The sequence below is a fragment of the Pinus tabuliformis genome, chromosome X, assembly GCF_031772625.1.
Source record: "Pinus tabuliformis cultivar Carrire ecotype Pingquan chromosome X, CPIR1, whole genome shotgun sequence".
In the NCBI taxonomy this organism is placed as follows: domain Eukaryota; kingdom Viridiplantae; phylum Streptophyta; class Pinopsida; order Pinales; family Pinaceae; genus Pinus; species Pinus tabuliformis.
Genome location: NC_142308.1, coordinates 1498642262 through 1498658839, shown reverse-complemented (window position 1 = coordinate 1498658839; position 16578 = coordinate 1498642262).

Here is a 16578-nt window from a genome sequence, read left to right as displayed (position 1 = left end):
AAGGTGTTCAGGTGATATCTTTCCGATATATGTACTTTATTTGCCTTTATATATAAAGAAACACGTCTTTGTTCCCGAATAATCTTTCTTTATGCTTATGAGATTCTTGTGTTGAATTCTTATGAAAGTGGTTACTTAAAGATTTTTTATAACTAACTTTATAGCATAAACATGATTTATATATAAACTTCTATACATGTACTGTTGTGTTCTTTGATTTGTTTGTCTTGCAGGTCAAAGAAAGAAGAAGGGAACTCCAAGAAGGGTTTGCACCCTAACGGTCTTCTCGAACGTAGGACCTTAGGTATGCACCCTAAACATTAGAATTTGCTTAAAAGTAAAAAAGATGGCTGTGTGTGTGTTTCTTTGAATAAGCAATTTTCAGTCTGGTAGAGTCTTAGCCCAAAGGACCCTAGGGGTACTTTCCCTTCAACCAGAATTGGCGACTCCGCTGGGGACAACACTCTTGTTGTTCCTAGTTTGGGTAGTCCTCAAGCCAATCAAGGCTCAGTCCCTGTGTTTGTTGGTTCTGACTGTCTGATATTTTCTTGAACTCCAAGCTTTTCCAGTTTTTCAGTTTGTGTTTTTTATTTTTCTTGAAATACTTCAGATACGCACTTTTTCTGGATTACAGAAGCGTATATACGCAAGTTGCACTAAGTAAACCCGCGTATACGCAGGTTTCCTTAGTTACAGTCGCGTATACACGCATTCTGCAAATAATTGCAGGCGCGTATATCACATAATTTTCAAGATTTATAATTTTTCTTTTGCTGAATGTTTGTCTGGTGGTTTGGGTCAGTTTAAAACAGTCAATTTCCAGTGACAGTTCTCTGTTTAACAGGGGGCATCTTGCTTTGAACTCTCTCTAGTTATAAGGAGTGCTAGTCTTGTTTTTCGTTGATTGCAAGCGTCATTGATTTTTGACACACAAGATTTCTGTTTAAGAATCTTGATTGCTCTGTTTCGGCAGAGTGGGAAGATTGTCTTCAAATCTTTGTGTCCATTTTGTTTTCATGACATTTGTGTTTGCTTAACGAAATCATTTTTATGACCATTTACTCCTTTGTTTCGGGAAATTTGTTTGTTACCAGTTTCTTGAAACTTGTCTTTTGATATTTTAGACTTTCATTGCTGCTTTTGATTGTCAAAAGCGTTTTCGAACACATTTTATTTTTGTTGAGTTTTCATCATTTGAAAGGTGTCAATTCACAAAAGTGTTTGGTGGCTTGTTTATCAATCATTAGTGTCAATATTTTTGAGAGTTTTCCTTTGAAAAAGACTTTTTGGTTTGATTGAAAGAAAATCTTTTGAAAGTTTTTGAGTTTCGCTTTCTTAAACTTGCTTCTCATTTGATTTCCTTTTTTGCGAAGTGAAAGTGCTTTGTTTTTATCTTAAAACTTGTTTTTATTGTTTGGACGAAATGATTAGTAACAAATCATCTTCTATCTAAGCATTTCAGTGGCAAGACAAAATTTGGTAAAGCAGCAACTTTCCTTCTTTGTTTTTAGAGTAGTCTTTGAATCGTGCATCCACATTTAGTTCTTGCATTAGGGTAAGATTTGCATCTCTTTTTAGGCATATTTAGTTTTGTTAGTTTTTGTGAGTGTGGAGTCTGAAAAGAAAAAGGAAAAAATTTGTTTATATTACAAGTGTCTCTGAACCTCATAGAAATTGCTATTCATCGAAAACAAAAGTGCATATGCATGTAGCTAAGTTTTATTAATTTCTTTTGCGTCCATAAAACACCACAAGTTTCACCTCCATTACCTTTGACTTAAAGAACAGCCTAATAAAATCAAGCGCTTAATTAAAATCCACTAGAACTTTTTGTTTTAGTTATTACACCAACAAGTTTAGGATTTTAGGGCCTTGGATTAGGCGAGTGGAGAGTTAACTCTCCAAGGCCACACAAAACGTCAAACATAAGAGTCTGATTAAAGAGAGTAAATCCAATAGCGTTAGGAAGACCAGGAAAGCTCCGGATCTGGGAGTTAAGCACGAGGGTTTGTGAAGACAGGGAAGAGAGATACCCCCTCTCCTACTTGTCCGAACTTACCTCACGACTGTTCCGCCTGGCTTCTGCGACGAGTTGGTACCCATAGTTGCCTCTCCTAGGGATCTGCATAGGTGGCTGCGGAGGGGAATCCCGTGGCACCTGAGGTCGACGTTGTATCACTCTCGACAGTACTTCCGAAGGGCACCCTTGCGAAGCTTGGGGGCTTGCACCGGCGCAGGCTGTTGTTAGGAGGTCAGCGTAACTTCCTCTGATACCTTCGCTGATAGGACTGGGCCCTCATCATCCCAGACTATCCTCGGAAGGCCCTTTGATTCACTTTCTCGTATTTTGGTGTCCGGTCTCAATCACCCGGAGCGGAAATACTTGAAAGTTGTTTGACTGGCTGTATCTTTAGGAACTTTATACTGTGTGCTCTGTGCTCCTAGTCGGCTTAGCTTTTAATTTTTTGAGTCTTTAGTTAGATCTTAACAAAAATTCAAAGTGGCTGACCGGTCTCCAAGACGGTCTCGAAGACTTCGTGGTCTCTCGCCACCTAGTTTAGAGCCTTCTCCTAGAAGGCGCAGAGGGAATACTACCGGTGGGGTCCGTCCCACGCCGGTTGACGCATCGGGGATTGATCCTCCTCTCGGGGATATTAGCGGCCAAGCAAGGCCTGGTACTTTTGAACAAGAGAGGGACACTCCAGTCTTTTCTCAAGTTCGCTTTCAAGCGGAGGATAACGTAGAGGTAGAAGAACTTTCAGAATCATTAGTGATTCCAAATTCTCCACTACCATCTAGTTATCCAGACGTATTGCAATACGTTGGGCCTCCATTATATAGACCAGCGAGTCCAGGTTACGCTACGCGCTTACCATTTATAATCACTACTGGAAGCATGGCTTCCACGAGCGCTGCGACTATGCAAACCCCAACATCGGTGCAAGGGGGAGGAACCATTTCCATCCCCTCCGCTTCCTTGTTCGGATCGTTTGCTAGCACATCTTTGGTTGGGTCTACCTCCATTCCGTCCACGAGTGGAAATGCCCAAACCAATGCTTTTAGTACTGGTTCCTTCCTTTTTAGCACCCAATCACAGGGTATTCCGTCAGTTCCGTTCAGTGCCGCTACGTCCATGATGGGCGGATCGGCTTCATTTCAGGGTTTTCCTTTTGGAAGTGGTCATATCCCACATTCCAACCCAACGGTAGGATCCATGCCTTTTTCTTCAATAGGACAAAGCAGCAATCCTTTCCAAGGTTGGAATAACCCTGGGGTTAGTAACGCAGGAACTGCGAATCCATTCATTGGCCAACAAGGAAGTAGGCCGTATTCCACGGTTAGCATGTTTCAAAGTATTCCTCCCCTCGCTTCGGCTTGGAACCCATATCAGGGGTTATCGACTCCTTACAATTCTTTAGGAGGAAACTTTGCAAGCTATGGAGCTTATACGGCAGGAGTTGGTCAAACTCCGAATTTTGCTGGACCACAAGGCTTGCCTTTTGGTTCAGCTGGTTCTACTGGTCACTTGGGGCAGCCTGGTGCCTTTCAAATCCCAGGACAATCTTTTCAGAACTTTGGGAGTTCTGCCCAGTCTGGGTGGAATCCCCTAGGTCCTCCTAGGCTTCCATTTCTGGCAACGTTAAACTTGCCAGATCTCACTAAGCTAACGAACGACCCTATCAGATACAATCCGGCCTGGCCTCCGGTCCCAACCAAACTCCCTTCGGACATCCCAAAATTCGAAGGGAAGAGTGGTGAAGATCCGGGCGATCATGTAACCACATTCCATTTGTGGTGCTCATCTAACTCCCTCATCGAAGATTCGGTTAGGTTGAGACTTTTTCAGCGCACCTTGACTGGTAATGCGGCTAAATGGTACATAGAGTTGCCAGGGGGCAGCTTTACATCGTTCGCTGACTTAGCCAATATCTTCTTGAATCACTTCCAGTTGCCTGTCCGCTATGATGCCGGAACTGAACTTCTGGCTACCTTTCGTCAGGATAAGGCAACCCACATTTCTGATCACATACAGGAATGGAGACGGAGAAAAAGGCTCATTAAAGCCGAAATCCCTCCGGAGTACCGTCTAGAGTGGTTTTTGAAGTCTTTGCAACCTGAGATCTCCAAGGATGTCTCCATGTCTGGGGTCTATTCTGAGGAGCAAGCCATTTTCAGGGCCCAGCAATTAGAACTGATCTACTCTCAGTCTGGGATCCTCCAAAAGTACTTGCCAGATGCTCCTGGATCTAAGGTTGATTTAGCTAAGCCAAAGCCAGGTCCTCACGCGGATGGTATCGTGGGGTCAGTAGACTCAACTACAGTGAACTTGTTGAATCAATTGCAGCAGTTGTCATTACAAACTGCTCCTAACAACCAAGTCACAATGTCTAATCCTCCCGCTTCCCAAAATTCTTCCATTAACGCCGTCCAATCCGATAACCCCAAAGGAAATCAAAATTCCGATGGAAAAAAGAAAGGACGTGGTAAAAAGAAGAACTCGGATGGGAAGCCCGATGCAAATAAATCCGGCAACAACGCTAGTGGTGGTAAGGGTGAGTCGAGAAAGAAAGTTAAGTTTCCTTGCAAGTTATGCAGTGGGGACCATCTAACTCATCTTTGCCCTAGAATCGAAGACGCTCAGCGCTTGTTAGGACAGCAAGGGACTTCTAGTTCGCAAGCTGTGTTAACTAACCCGTTTCCCCAAGGGCAGCAACTTCTTGCTGGCGCAAGCTCGAACCCGGGTACCTCCGCAGGGGGCAACCAGGAAGGGGACAAGTCTTCAAATGTATTCATGATGGGTGCTCACGCTAATGTGGCCACACGGTCACGCGATTATGGTGAAGGTGAAAATTCTAAGGGTAAATCAGTTCCCAAAACTAACAACCCACTTCATATTGAGCGACCTTCTGTTGAGACTATACCTCGGGTGCCGAAAGGTTCAGCTAAACGCGCGACTATCAACCCTAATATTAGGGCAGCCCAGAATTACTCCATTGTCGAGGATCTGGCTCAGAGTCCATGTGCTATGTCCGCGTTAGAGGTTCTCCAGACATGTCCTACTCAACGAAGTGCCTTGCTATCGGCAATGGGGGCAGTAGATCCAAGTAATTCCTTAGCTCTCTCTTTTGATATGAGTAATGTCAAAAAGAGACTTCCTCATCACATGGCTTTCCAGATAAAGTCTACCTACCAGAAAACGAATATTTTCCGGACGGTTGTAGATGAGGGAGATTCCACGTGTGTCATGTCTATGTCATGCTGGAAGGCCATTGGATCACCGACGGTTGTTCCTTCGCCCACCCTATTGACAGCATTTGATGGTCACTCTCATAGACCGTACGGGATTATCCCGGCTTTTCCTATATGTGTTGGAGGAAAGGTCGTTAATATTGAAGTAGAAGTCATAGACGCTAACCTAGATTATTATCTCCTATTAGGAAGGAACTGGGTATACGAGATGGAAGCCGTTGTTTCGACTCTATTTCGTGTCATTTGCTTTCCTTATGAGGGGAAAATCGTTAAGGTTGGCCAATTGGAGTATTGTCCAGCTGATCCTCAAGCAAACTCTGACTCTACCATTCCTTTAGTGGGTAACCCCCGTCCACCTATTGAGAGTCTAGGAGTCGGGATGTACTCTTCATTGATGGGTACGTTTAACCTTCCCCCTCCTACAGCTGGTATAGATACAATTTCATCCTCCAGGGATCCTTTACGGAGAGAGTTTGTTCAAACTCCTTATTCATCGAATCCTGGAACCTTAGTTTCATCTGTGACCACATCAGGTGACGACAAGGTGGGTGAAATAGAATCTCTTATGTCTGCAGCAGAACCTAGATGTGAATCTATCGATAACTCTGTAGATAACCATTCTACTATTTCCTCTGGGAAAGAAATAGATGGTGATGTGGCTCATTTTCGGACCCTTGATTCCACCTCTGCATCGGATTGCTCGGATATTGTTTTTCCATCGGATGAAGTGATATTCGAAGCAATGACGGCCGTAGATCGACCTTTGGAAGATTTACATCGTCGGTTATACTTTCATTCCCCTGTGCATGAAGTAGAATCTCGGTCCTCCAGTTCGACTAGTGATGTTTGTACGGTCCCTTTGGCTCCGACACATTTATTTTCCGAAGAGAGTATATTGATTGGTTCGATCGTCGTACCTATAAACATCCCTAGGAGTCAGTTGGCGGAGCCCCCTGACGGGCTCTACCTCAGGAAGTGCTTTGCTTAGCTTTGGCCAGGCAATGGCTTCTTTGTATTTTATGTATATATTTATACATATATTGTCGAGCGTTTTCTGATATCAGTACTTTTTGGTCTGCTTTGGCAGGTGTTGATGGATGATTTGGTTTATTTTGGATTCGCTGATGGTGCTAGTCGGCACACTAGGAATCTTGCTTCCACAGCTTGGGTACTTTATTACCCAACTGGTCAGTTGATGACATCGAGAGGCGTGTGTATCGGTCCTGCTTCAAACAATATGGCCGAGTATACAGCTGTTATCAATTTACTATCCGAGGCAATCTCTTATGGGATCGACTCGTTGGTAGTGTATCTGGATTCTCAATTGATAGTGTCTCAGTTAAATAACATTTATCGGGTTAGAGATCCATCATTATATCGCCAATATTTAAGGGTGAGGTTGTTGCAAAGATCATTTATTTACATTAATTATTTGCACATTCCAAGATCTCAAAATTGGTTAGCTGATTCTATCGCTAATCAAGCATTAGACTGGCATATCAATCATTCATCATCATAAAATCATGCATCAAAAAGTCAAACTGTATATATATATATATCGCAAAGCGTCTCGAGTGTACATATGTGTGTCCAAAATATACAAAATTGGGACTCAAATGCCCATAATCATGTCAGGCATATCTAATGCCTCGGCTCTGGATGAGCAGCTAAATAACTAACTATAGCAGTGGCCACGCGCCGAAAGACGCGAACCCAGTCACGTGGCATCCCAACCACATGACGCTGCATATCTGGAGGAAGGTCCTCTATCTCAGCCATCGGTACTTGGTAGCTCAATCTCGCCAAGTGTCGCTGGACGTTGTTGAGGGTCCTTTCAGCATTCGCAGCCTCCTCTTCGGCTCCTCGGCCACGCCGTCCATGCCGTGGGAATCCATCTGGTCGCACGGGCCCAATGTCTGGAACATGATCATCATATCAGTCATTTGAATCTCATCAAAAAAAAATATATATATATATATATATATATATATATATATTTTTTTTTTCAAAGTTCATCATTATACTTGAAAAATCCTAAAAATCCTAAAAATAAAAAAAAATCTTACCGATCTCGCCCCATGCTGCGTCTGGTGGTAACACTAGGTCAGGATCTCCTCGGAAATCTAGTCCAGCATAGGGGTAGTCGTCTATGGCGATGATCTGTTGCTCCCACCAAGCAAAAAAGTCGTCGTCGAATGCATTCCTGGGCACTTCCCCACCCCCCAGACGTTTCATCAAGTCAGCCCACCGGCCCATACGTGGATCACGTGGACTACTGATGGGAACTGCTACCCTAGGGCGGAGTGCAGGAACCTTCTTGAAGAAAAAAGTGCATAAAATGGTTCCGTACCCAAAGTTCTTGGTCTGTCCCCTCCTGATAGAAGCAAGCTACTCCTTCATGTTGGCAAGTAGAGGAGTACACCAGTCAAACACCGTGGTGAGACAGTCCACTGCTACGCTCATGTTTACCCGTGATGCCTGATGTAGCGAAGATGATCCGTTCACTCGAGCTATGGTGAACAAGATTATCCGCAGTGACAAACTCGCCACGTGTGGGATCGAGATCTGACTCCCGACCTTCCGATGACCTGGGCAGTAAAGTTGTACATAGTCGTCTACATTGAGACTATTCCGGGTCCTGCCCCAGGAGTGTACTACCTCTCCCCTTCGGGAAAGGCCCGTGATGAAATATATATCTTCCACTTCTATCCTGAGTGGCATCTGATCAATCATAAAAGCTTCTTCCTCGACATCCCAATAATCAATGAGTCTCTCGAGCAGACGCACATTTGCTTTCATATTCGGCAACTTGAAGAATTTTAACAATCCGCATCCCCGTAAGGCATCTAATGCCTCATCATTGTCCATAACTTCATTATCTACAGCTGAGTGCTCTCTTTCACGCCATGTGAGAGTCATCCTGGAAGAAAAAATCATTTTCATCCATTAGTTTTATGTATAAAAAATTTTCGCTGCGCACACGCGGTTTACCCTATACACAATCGCGTGTAGGGCCGTCGTATACGCGATTTATATACATCCAACCCGCGTGTACACCGCAGAACGATTTTTTGCAAAAATCTAACGGTGAAACACTAATTAAACTTCCTAAAAACTATCACAATTGATTGCAAGACAAGTTTAGTGCTTACCTGGAAGTTTTCGGCAAGTTTGAACGGTTGAATAAGTCACGGGGAAAGTTTGCTCCTTTTGCTCCACAATTTGCTCTCCAAGTCAAACGGTGAAAATGGTAAGTCCAAAATTTCTTTTTATAAGTTTTGAAAATCCAAAATTTTTTCAAAATTTTATTTTGTTTGGTTTCATGTCACTTTTAACTTGGGAGCTTGGAATGTCGAGATTGAGTTGTTTTTCAGGACATTTTGGACATTTTTCGACGGTTCGAGACGGTTCCATGACTGCTGACCCGTCATGGCAGGTATCGTGTTCTCACTGGCATATAGGTTAGGGACACCATTTTTCCGTTGCATTATGCATACTAGCCTCCATTTGACCGATACATCTGCCGTAGGGTCGACCCCATCATGTTATGGTTCGCAAGCCATTTTCACTCGCCGATTCTTTAAATCATGACATGATGGTAGAGCCATCCTTTTACATGGGCATCCTAGTTAGCACCTCACTGACATTTGTTGCCCATGCTGCTTCGTTTTGAGTAGGCTCGGGAGTCCTCTGTAGTCCCGCCATGACTTATGCGTTGAAGACTCATTCTTCTTTGCTTCTTCGTTTCGTTCTGGCCTTATACCCTAGAGGCTCCTATGTGTGTTGAGTTGTACTTCTGCATTGCATGTTGACCATTTGCACCTTTTGGCCTATAGCCGGCTTCACTTGGACTCGTGTTTAAGCCCACTTTTGACCATGACGTCTGCAAAAATCAACCTTGCATACCCTTGACCTCTGCAGCTTGACATACCCAGATCCGTGGAAGGGACATACCTCTGAGTGTCACTGACCAGTTTTTCACCTCCCTGCATTGAGCATAGGAACGTTCCTTTCCCAGGAACTAGATCATCTGTTTCACCGACACTCGTTCTTTCCACTGTACCATAGCATTCTTTTATTCTTTTTCCGGCTTATCAGAAAAAGACAAAAAAATTAAATATTCCAAAAAGAGCGGGAACAGGGACATTATTTCCATTTATTGTTGGCAGCTAGAGTCAGTCGTGTCGCCCTTGAACAAAGCACTCAAAACAAAGTCTCCTCCGCATGGGTGGGATTTAGTTTGACTTAGGTAAGCCATAACCTTGTTATCGAGTCAGTTCTCCCCCGATTGGTTATCTCTTCCAATCATATGGAGGGTTCGTTCGTGCCTCCTGCATGACGAACTTATACAGATTCATTATATGCTGCCACATAGTCACATTGAGTCGTGCTTTTGTTCAAGGGAAGTTAGCCTGAGTCGGCCTTTCTGCGGTGTCTCTTGACTCATTTTTCAGTCGGCCATCCCTGGTTGTCAGTGTCATGTCTATCATCACATCAGTTATATTGGTCCTTCACTCGTGCCGGTTTGAGAAGGTCCCCATTGACTTCTTGCTGGCGGGTCTTGTCCTTATCGACGACGACACATTGCTCTGAGGGCAGACCTAGAGACCGCACCCTGGCCCTATTTTCATTATTGATAGGTCACCTTGTGCTCAGCATCGATCAGTATCATGGGTCTTTGACTGAGTGGTTTCCCTTGTGTTCGACATCAGCATACATTATCACACATTGGGATTCGTGCAGTACCTTGGTTTCCATTTGACCCTATTGGTGGATACCTCGCCTCTGTGTCAGCTTTCATTATTGGTTGGTTCAGAGGGTTTCTGCCGTGCGCTAGCCACATCTTGTGTATGCCGGAAACGTACTTCAGTTGGGTTACTACATCTTTTTCGTCCGATTCCTTCCACATTATTGGCCTACGGGTTACACTCGCGCTAGATTGATGGAGGATGCCTTAATGCCTTCCTTCTAGCGGATCTTTCCCTATCGACTCCGACTCATTGCTCTGGGGCAAAGATCTAGAGTCCATTTGGCAGTACCTTGGGGTTTGTAGTCATTAGTGGTAGATTCCTCGCTATCGACAGTGGGAAATCATCATTGTCTCCTGATTGATAGATTCTTACAGGTGTTCGACTTCAGCTCATCTATTCACACTTGTTAGATTATACTGGGTACCTTGACGCTCATTATCATTATCGGTGAGTAGTCTCACGTTTGTTAACGGTATACATCAATGACCGGTAATCAAATGATTTCTCACATGGTCGACTTCAGATCATTTATTCCCATGGTGTAGAAATGTACCACGGCGGTCGGTGAAGACCTCAGGTTGTATCAGCATTCATTGGTTCACTTGACAGTTGCTCCTGTTGCTGCTAGTTGATACCACTCCACCTTATATGTTGCAGTCAGTCATAGCGACATTCTATATGCTGGCACCTGAGTTTGCAGTATAGTACCATCCTATTACATCATGTTCAGTTGGTACCTTATGGGATCAGTCTTTGATTTCAGTGATCCGTTGCATCTTTCAGCATCATTGACAGTTTTATATGTGATATTCAAACATGTACTTACTCATTATGATCAGATGATCCATTATGTATTTTACAGTCATTTATACTTGTATACTTAGTGGATCCGCTTGTACTTGATATGCGGACATGCTTTACTTTTCCTGAGCATGGGTATGCCCGCCTCAGACAGTGTTTCTTTCTGATCTCCTTTCGGTGGCTTGGCAGGCTGAATTCTGGTGAAGTCCTCCTCGGTATTTCGGCAGAGTTCCTTTCCTTGTACTTACTTAATATATTTCGGCCATCATGTTCCCCTTCTGACCTCATACATTAGGGGGCATCTGTTATAGCTCCAAATCTCACTCTTATGGTTTGTGATGCTGCACTTATGGCCTAGGGCAACCCCTCCTTCCAGACCTGGTCCAAAAATTTAAAAAACAGTGTTTTATTCCCTATACGCGACTTTGCCCTGTGTTAAACGCGTGTACACGCGGGTCTGTCATACCAAACCCGCGTGTATCTATTAAAACACTTAAAAAAATATAATTTCCTCTTTTTCGGGCGGTGATCGCGGGTTTACCTGCTAGATCACCTGTTAGTGCCCGTGGCCCAACTGTTCCCAACCAACTCCTAACTAAAAAACTACTTTGGAGAGGGTATAAAAAGACATCAAAGGGAAGGCCAAGGGGAGGGAGAAAGGAGAGCAAGATTATTATGCTGAGATTTTTCCCTTAGACCAGGTCTGAAGTCCTTGGTGCATTCTGCACTTCCCCCATTTTGCATAGGAAACCCTTGTTTCCATGTGTATTGGTGATCATTCATCCTTGACATCATCATTGAGTAAGACTTGGAAGGAGCTCTTGTTGGAGGCTTGAGGCTGGAACGAATCTGGGAGGAAGCTTGCTTGGAGCCTGCTGAAGGTGTTCAGGTGATATCTTTCCGATATATGTACTTTATTTGCCTTTATATATAAAGAAACACGTCTTTGTTCCCGAATAATCTTTCTTTATGCTTATGAGATTCTTGTGTTGAATTCTTATGAAAGTGGTTACTTAAAGATTTTTTATAACTAACTTTATAGCATAAAGATGATTTATATATAAACTTCTATACATGTACTGTTGTGTTCTTTGATTTGTTTGTCTTGCAGGTCAAAGAAAGAAGAAGGGAACTCCAAGAAGGGTTTGCACCCTAACGGTCTTCCCGAACGTAGGACCTTAGGTATGCACCCTAAACATTAGAATTTGCTTAAAAGTAAAAAAGATGGCTGTGTGTGTGTTTCTTTGAATAAGCAATTTTCAGTCTGGTAGAGTCTTAGCCCAAAGGACCCTAGGGGTACTTTCCCTTCAACCAGGTACGTGGGAGCACAAGTCCGTATTAGTGCCACCGACTCTCAGGAGGAATCACCCACCTTCGTAGAGATCGACAGTCACTATGTTTAACGACGCCGGAACACGTCTCTACCTAGACCTCTAGATGTTTGCATTATGTTACAAAGCGTTGTTATGTAAATTGGATTTATTTTAATGTTGATCTTGCTTAGCAGTTTGCCTTCAAGGATCACCACGAGATGTATATATACAACTTCCTAAATGCAATCTAAGATGAGAAGCAAAACTTTTCAATCTTTCAACTTTGAAAACCTTAATCTACTGAGGGAAAAGAGGATATCAACTTTTCTCACAGATCATAGAACACACACTAAATGCACTTTTTCCTAAATCACGAGCACACAGTCAAATGCAAAAATGCACAATGCAGATATTTCTTTTCTTTTTCCTTAATGTTGATGTAAGACAGAAAGGAAACTGTTGTATAACTTTGAATCCAATTTCAAGCAGAAGTAAACAAGCTTGTCCAAAATCAAAAGACACCTTAAGATCGACTTGTTTAGACACTGGAAATGTATAGATTCAAACCACGAAATGAAAAACAAACAAACTCAAACAACCATGAACAGTAACAAAACTAGCTCTTAAGATCACAAAGACACTTTTCTAGTTCAGGATCTAAGAGGCCACAGCTATACTGGTTTGCTTTTCACAATGGGAAACTGTAACTGAAACAAGAAATACTGAAAGAACAATCACAGTTTCATCACACAACTGAGGCGGAATAATGTCAAGGAAAGTTGGTTTACAGCAAGTACAAATGACAAGCAATCAGCAGCAAAATAACAGTGAAAACAGGGTTAAGACTCAGCAGGAAACCTCAGCAAGACATTGGCTAACTGGTTCAGCGTAGGCTCTGGTCTGTCAAACTAACTCTCAGCACAGTTCCCGAAGGGAGTACCTACGCTGAAATGCAGACTGCCTTTGGACAGCCTGCACTGAGACACGAGAGTTGCGTTTACAAGGATTTCCGGGTCATAAAAAGCTCAAAAATTTACTGTTTTTGCTGAAATAAAAAGCTATAGGTCAAGTACAAGCTAAGGGATGATCAAGAGGATGAAAAGCTATCACAAAGAGTACAAGAGTCTTTTGTAGATCAGCTCTTCAAATCATGAATCTGCTCAGAAAATGAGCAAGAGTAGCAGCCCCTCTACTTCGCTTTTGATATAGTCAAAAGCTTTTTGATTCGGTACTCTTTGGTTCAGGAAATGAATAGCAAAGATACTACAAACACCAACAAGATACTAGGTTCCCCAGTGGAGTCGCCAGTTTGTTGTGGGGAAAAGTATCCGACTCGGATGACCCTATCCCTACTCTAAGGGTGACAGTCCTTAGCAACAACTGAAAGTAAAGCTTTGATATTTTCCTTTATGAAAGTACAGAGAAGGAAGAAAAGATTGACCAACCGGTTTTGTCGATCCTATCCTCTTTCTTTGTCTCTTGTTCCCAGCTCCTTGCTCCCTTTGCCGGTCCAGCTACACAAAGATCCTGCACAAACAAGAGAAGGAAAACTACAAGAAACATGTACTCATAACTGATGCATGGATTAGAGTGAATCAGATATACAAGTAAATACAATACATCAATGCAATACAAGTATATAGGAGAACATTCAAAGCTTTATTGATAGAAGTAAAAGGGTTCTAAGAAGGTTACAACCATCAATGGCTCCAATCCAGCAGCACCTCCCCAGCAGCAAGAAATCTCCTCTTCCCCTCTATAAAAGCAATCACCCAATAGCTCTAACTGTAAACCAACAGCACTTCCTTACTTTGCACAAAATTCCAGCCCCCTTAGACCTCATAGAAGAGCTCTATATATAGGATAGAAGAAGAAAGGATGAGTCAGCTTGAGACTGACATAAAGCTGCCTTGTGTCCTCTCCCTCTTCAGTTAAACTTCAGTTCTTGAGTCCACTTGGAGATCCTTGCTTACACATGGAGATCAAGTACCTCTTACTCATCACAGGGCGAATCCCTTGAACCAAGTGTCAGTTTGGAAGCTTCCTGGGCAATTGACACCTTGCAGAATGACTGTGCCACTTGGCCAATCTCGCCCAGCGCAGGTAGCCTTCATTAGATTTGACTTTCAGCGCAGGTACAAGGAGGAGCAGTTGCATTCCAGCGCAGATGCTCAGTGGAGCAGCTGACATGATCCAAAAATAGCCTGTTTTTGAGTGTTTTCAGGTGGAGAACTGATGGGAAGTGCTGTGGTTTGCTGACCTTGTTCTTCTAGGGGTAAGAACAACATGTTTAGGGACTGAGGATCCCTGTAATTATTGACATTTCATGCTCCATGCTGCGAGGCACAAAAATGTCTATAACAACTGGCCACCAAGGGGCGTAAGTGATTGGATCGTTTGATAACCGATTTAAATCAGGTAACTCTAAAGTTGCCACGAAGGGTAACTATTGATTCAGGTTAGGTGAAGCATACCCAGGATAAGATGGGATTGCCTGAGCAGTTGGTCTTTGCATACCAACATAATGCATTTGATGCTGGTAACTTTGGTAAGGTTGGTGGGCATGACCATTGTAAAATGGTTGATTTTGGCCATTTTGAATATACAGCTGCCCACTATTCGCAAAGATTTGTTTCTCAGAACCTTGGTATACTTGTTGGAACTACGATTGTTGGTATTGCACTAGCCATGGTTGTGAAGCCATGTGCTGTTGCTCGATACTAACTGTTTGACCAAGATGAGGGGTGATTGTACCCGTTTGAACCTGTGTCATTCCACCAATCAGCGATTGTGGTTGAGCTGCAGGGTCAAGGGGGTGTTGCATTACAACTTGAGAAACCTAAGGTTGGCATACAACAGGAAACGCTTGAACTTGCGACACCGTCACAATAGCTGGCATAGCTGGTATACTTGACATAGGTAAGCATTGTTGCATCGAATATACAACTCTTGGTTGTTGAGCTAGTATCGGTACCCAACTGCTTGATGTAATTCCAACATAACCTGTATTTTGTTGTGAACTCCCGTATGGTTGTCCTCCCGGAGAGGATAATGGAAGGGCATACTGCCCCCCATACGGGGGTAATCTGGTACTTAAAGGAATGGTTTGCCCTTGAGGGTCGGACTGCCCAAATTGACCTCCAAATGGATCAATTTGTTGAGACTCAACATAAGCGTTTCTGAATATTATTCCGGATAAAAAACAGGAACATACCATACTGTCGAAATGGCCCCTGAGTGGGCTCCTTCTGGCAATTAAGAGCTAGTTGGGAGAAATGGTATACCGGCGAACATTGTTGGAGTGATAGCAGGGAGTTCTATCGTCGCTGTGTCAGACGACACAGTCCTTGATGTTGATGGTTGTTCAGACATTTCTAGTCTATCCAAAAGATTACCTAGCGTTTCTACAGGAGCTTCCAATGGCGGTAGACTAACTTTTGATGAAGAAGGATACAGAGTGATCCTGACTTCAAATTGGGATGGAGTACTAGATGGAGGATCTTCTACAATCTATTCTATAGAAATCAGACTAGGTGGAAGGGGAAGACCGTCAGGTCCGTAGATTATTTCTGGTGCCGAACAAGGTATGGAATCTGCTGCGACAGATGTTTGGGGAGCAACACTCTCCGAACCAGTTGTAGATGGAATTGGTTCAGTGACACAAGTGTTTACCCTTAGACTAGGATCAGTACCATTGTCCTTCTATGGCTGTTGAACATCTTCTGTAAATGCAGGGATACCAGAAATGTTTGGAGTAACCGGAATCCTTGATGTTGTTGGAATACTTGTTCTAACTTTAACAGGAGATTTGGAACCGTTTAAATGAGTTTGCTTTGTCCGTACTAGCTTCAATTCTGGAGACAAAGACGGTTGACTCATAAGCCTCCGCGAACGACGGGGTTTCAATTGACTTTCTTCCACGATTGCGGATTACTCGATCAACTAAAAATAAAGGGGATGTATGTTTCCGAATTAGATGAATTTTAGACGCTTTGACACAACTTATTTTTTCAATTTTTAAGAGTCAAGAAAAAACAAAAGATGACTCTAGTCGCCTTCGATTTTTAATGAGCCTGAAGTGACAAGTGCTCAGATAGACCTTTTCCGTTAAGGATTCTAAAAAGGAACGAAAGGGATTGCTCTGGAAATCTAGGTAGAGGGATTACCAAACCAATCACAAAACTGCAGAATACTTTTTACGGTACGATAGTCAATCTTCCCGAATGTTGTGATTAGTGCATTGCGATCGATAGGGTGGCAGACACGGCTTCCTATGGATAAAGGATTAAGCCTATTGTGGTCCCCAAAATATACTCGATGGTACGTGGGAGCACAAGTCCGTACTGGCACTTATCATCTCAAAGTTGAGGAATCACCCAACCATCAGTGAGAACAACAGTTACTAGGCTTTACGACGCCGGAATACGTCTCTATCATAGACTTCTAAATGTTGTGCGTTAGGT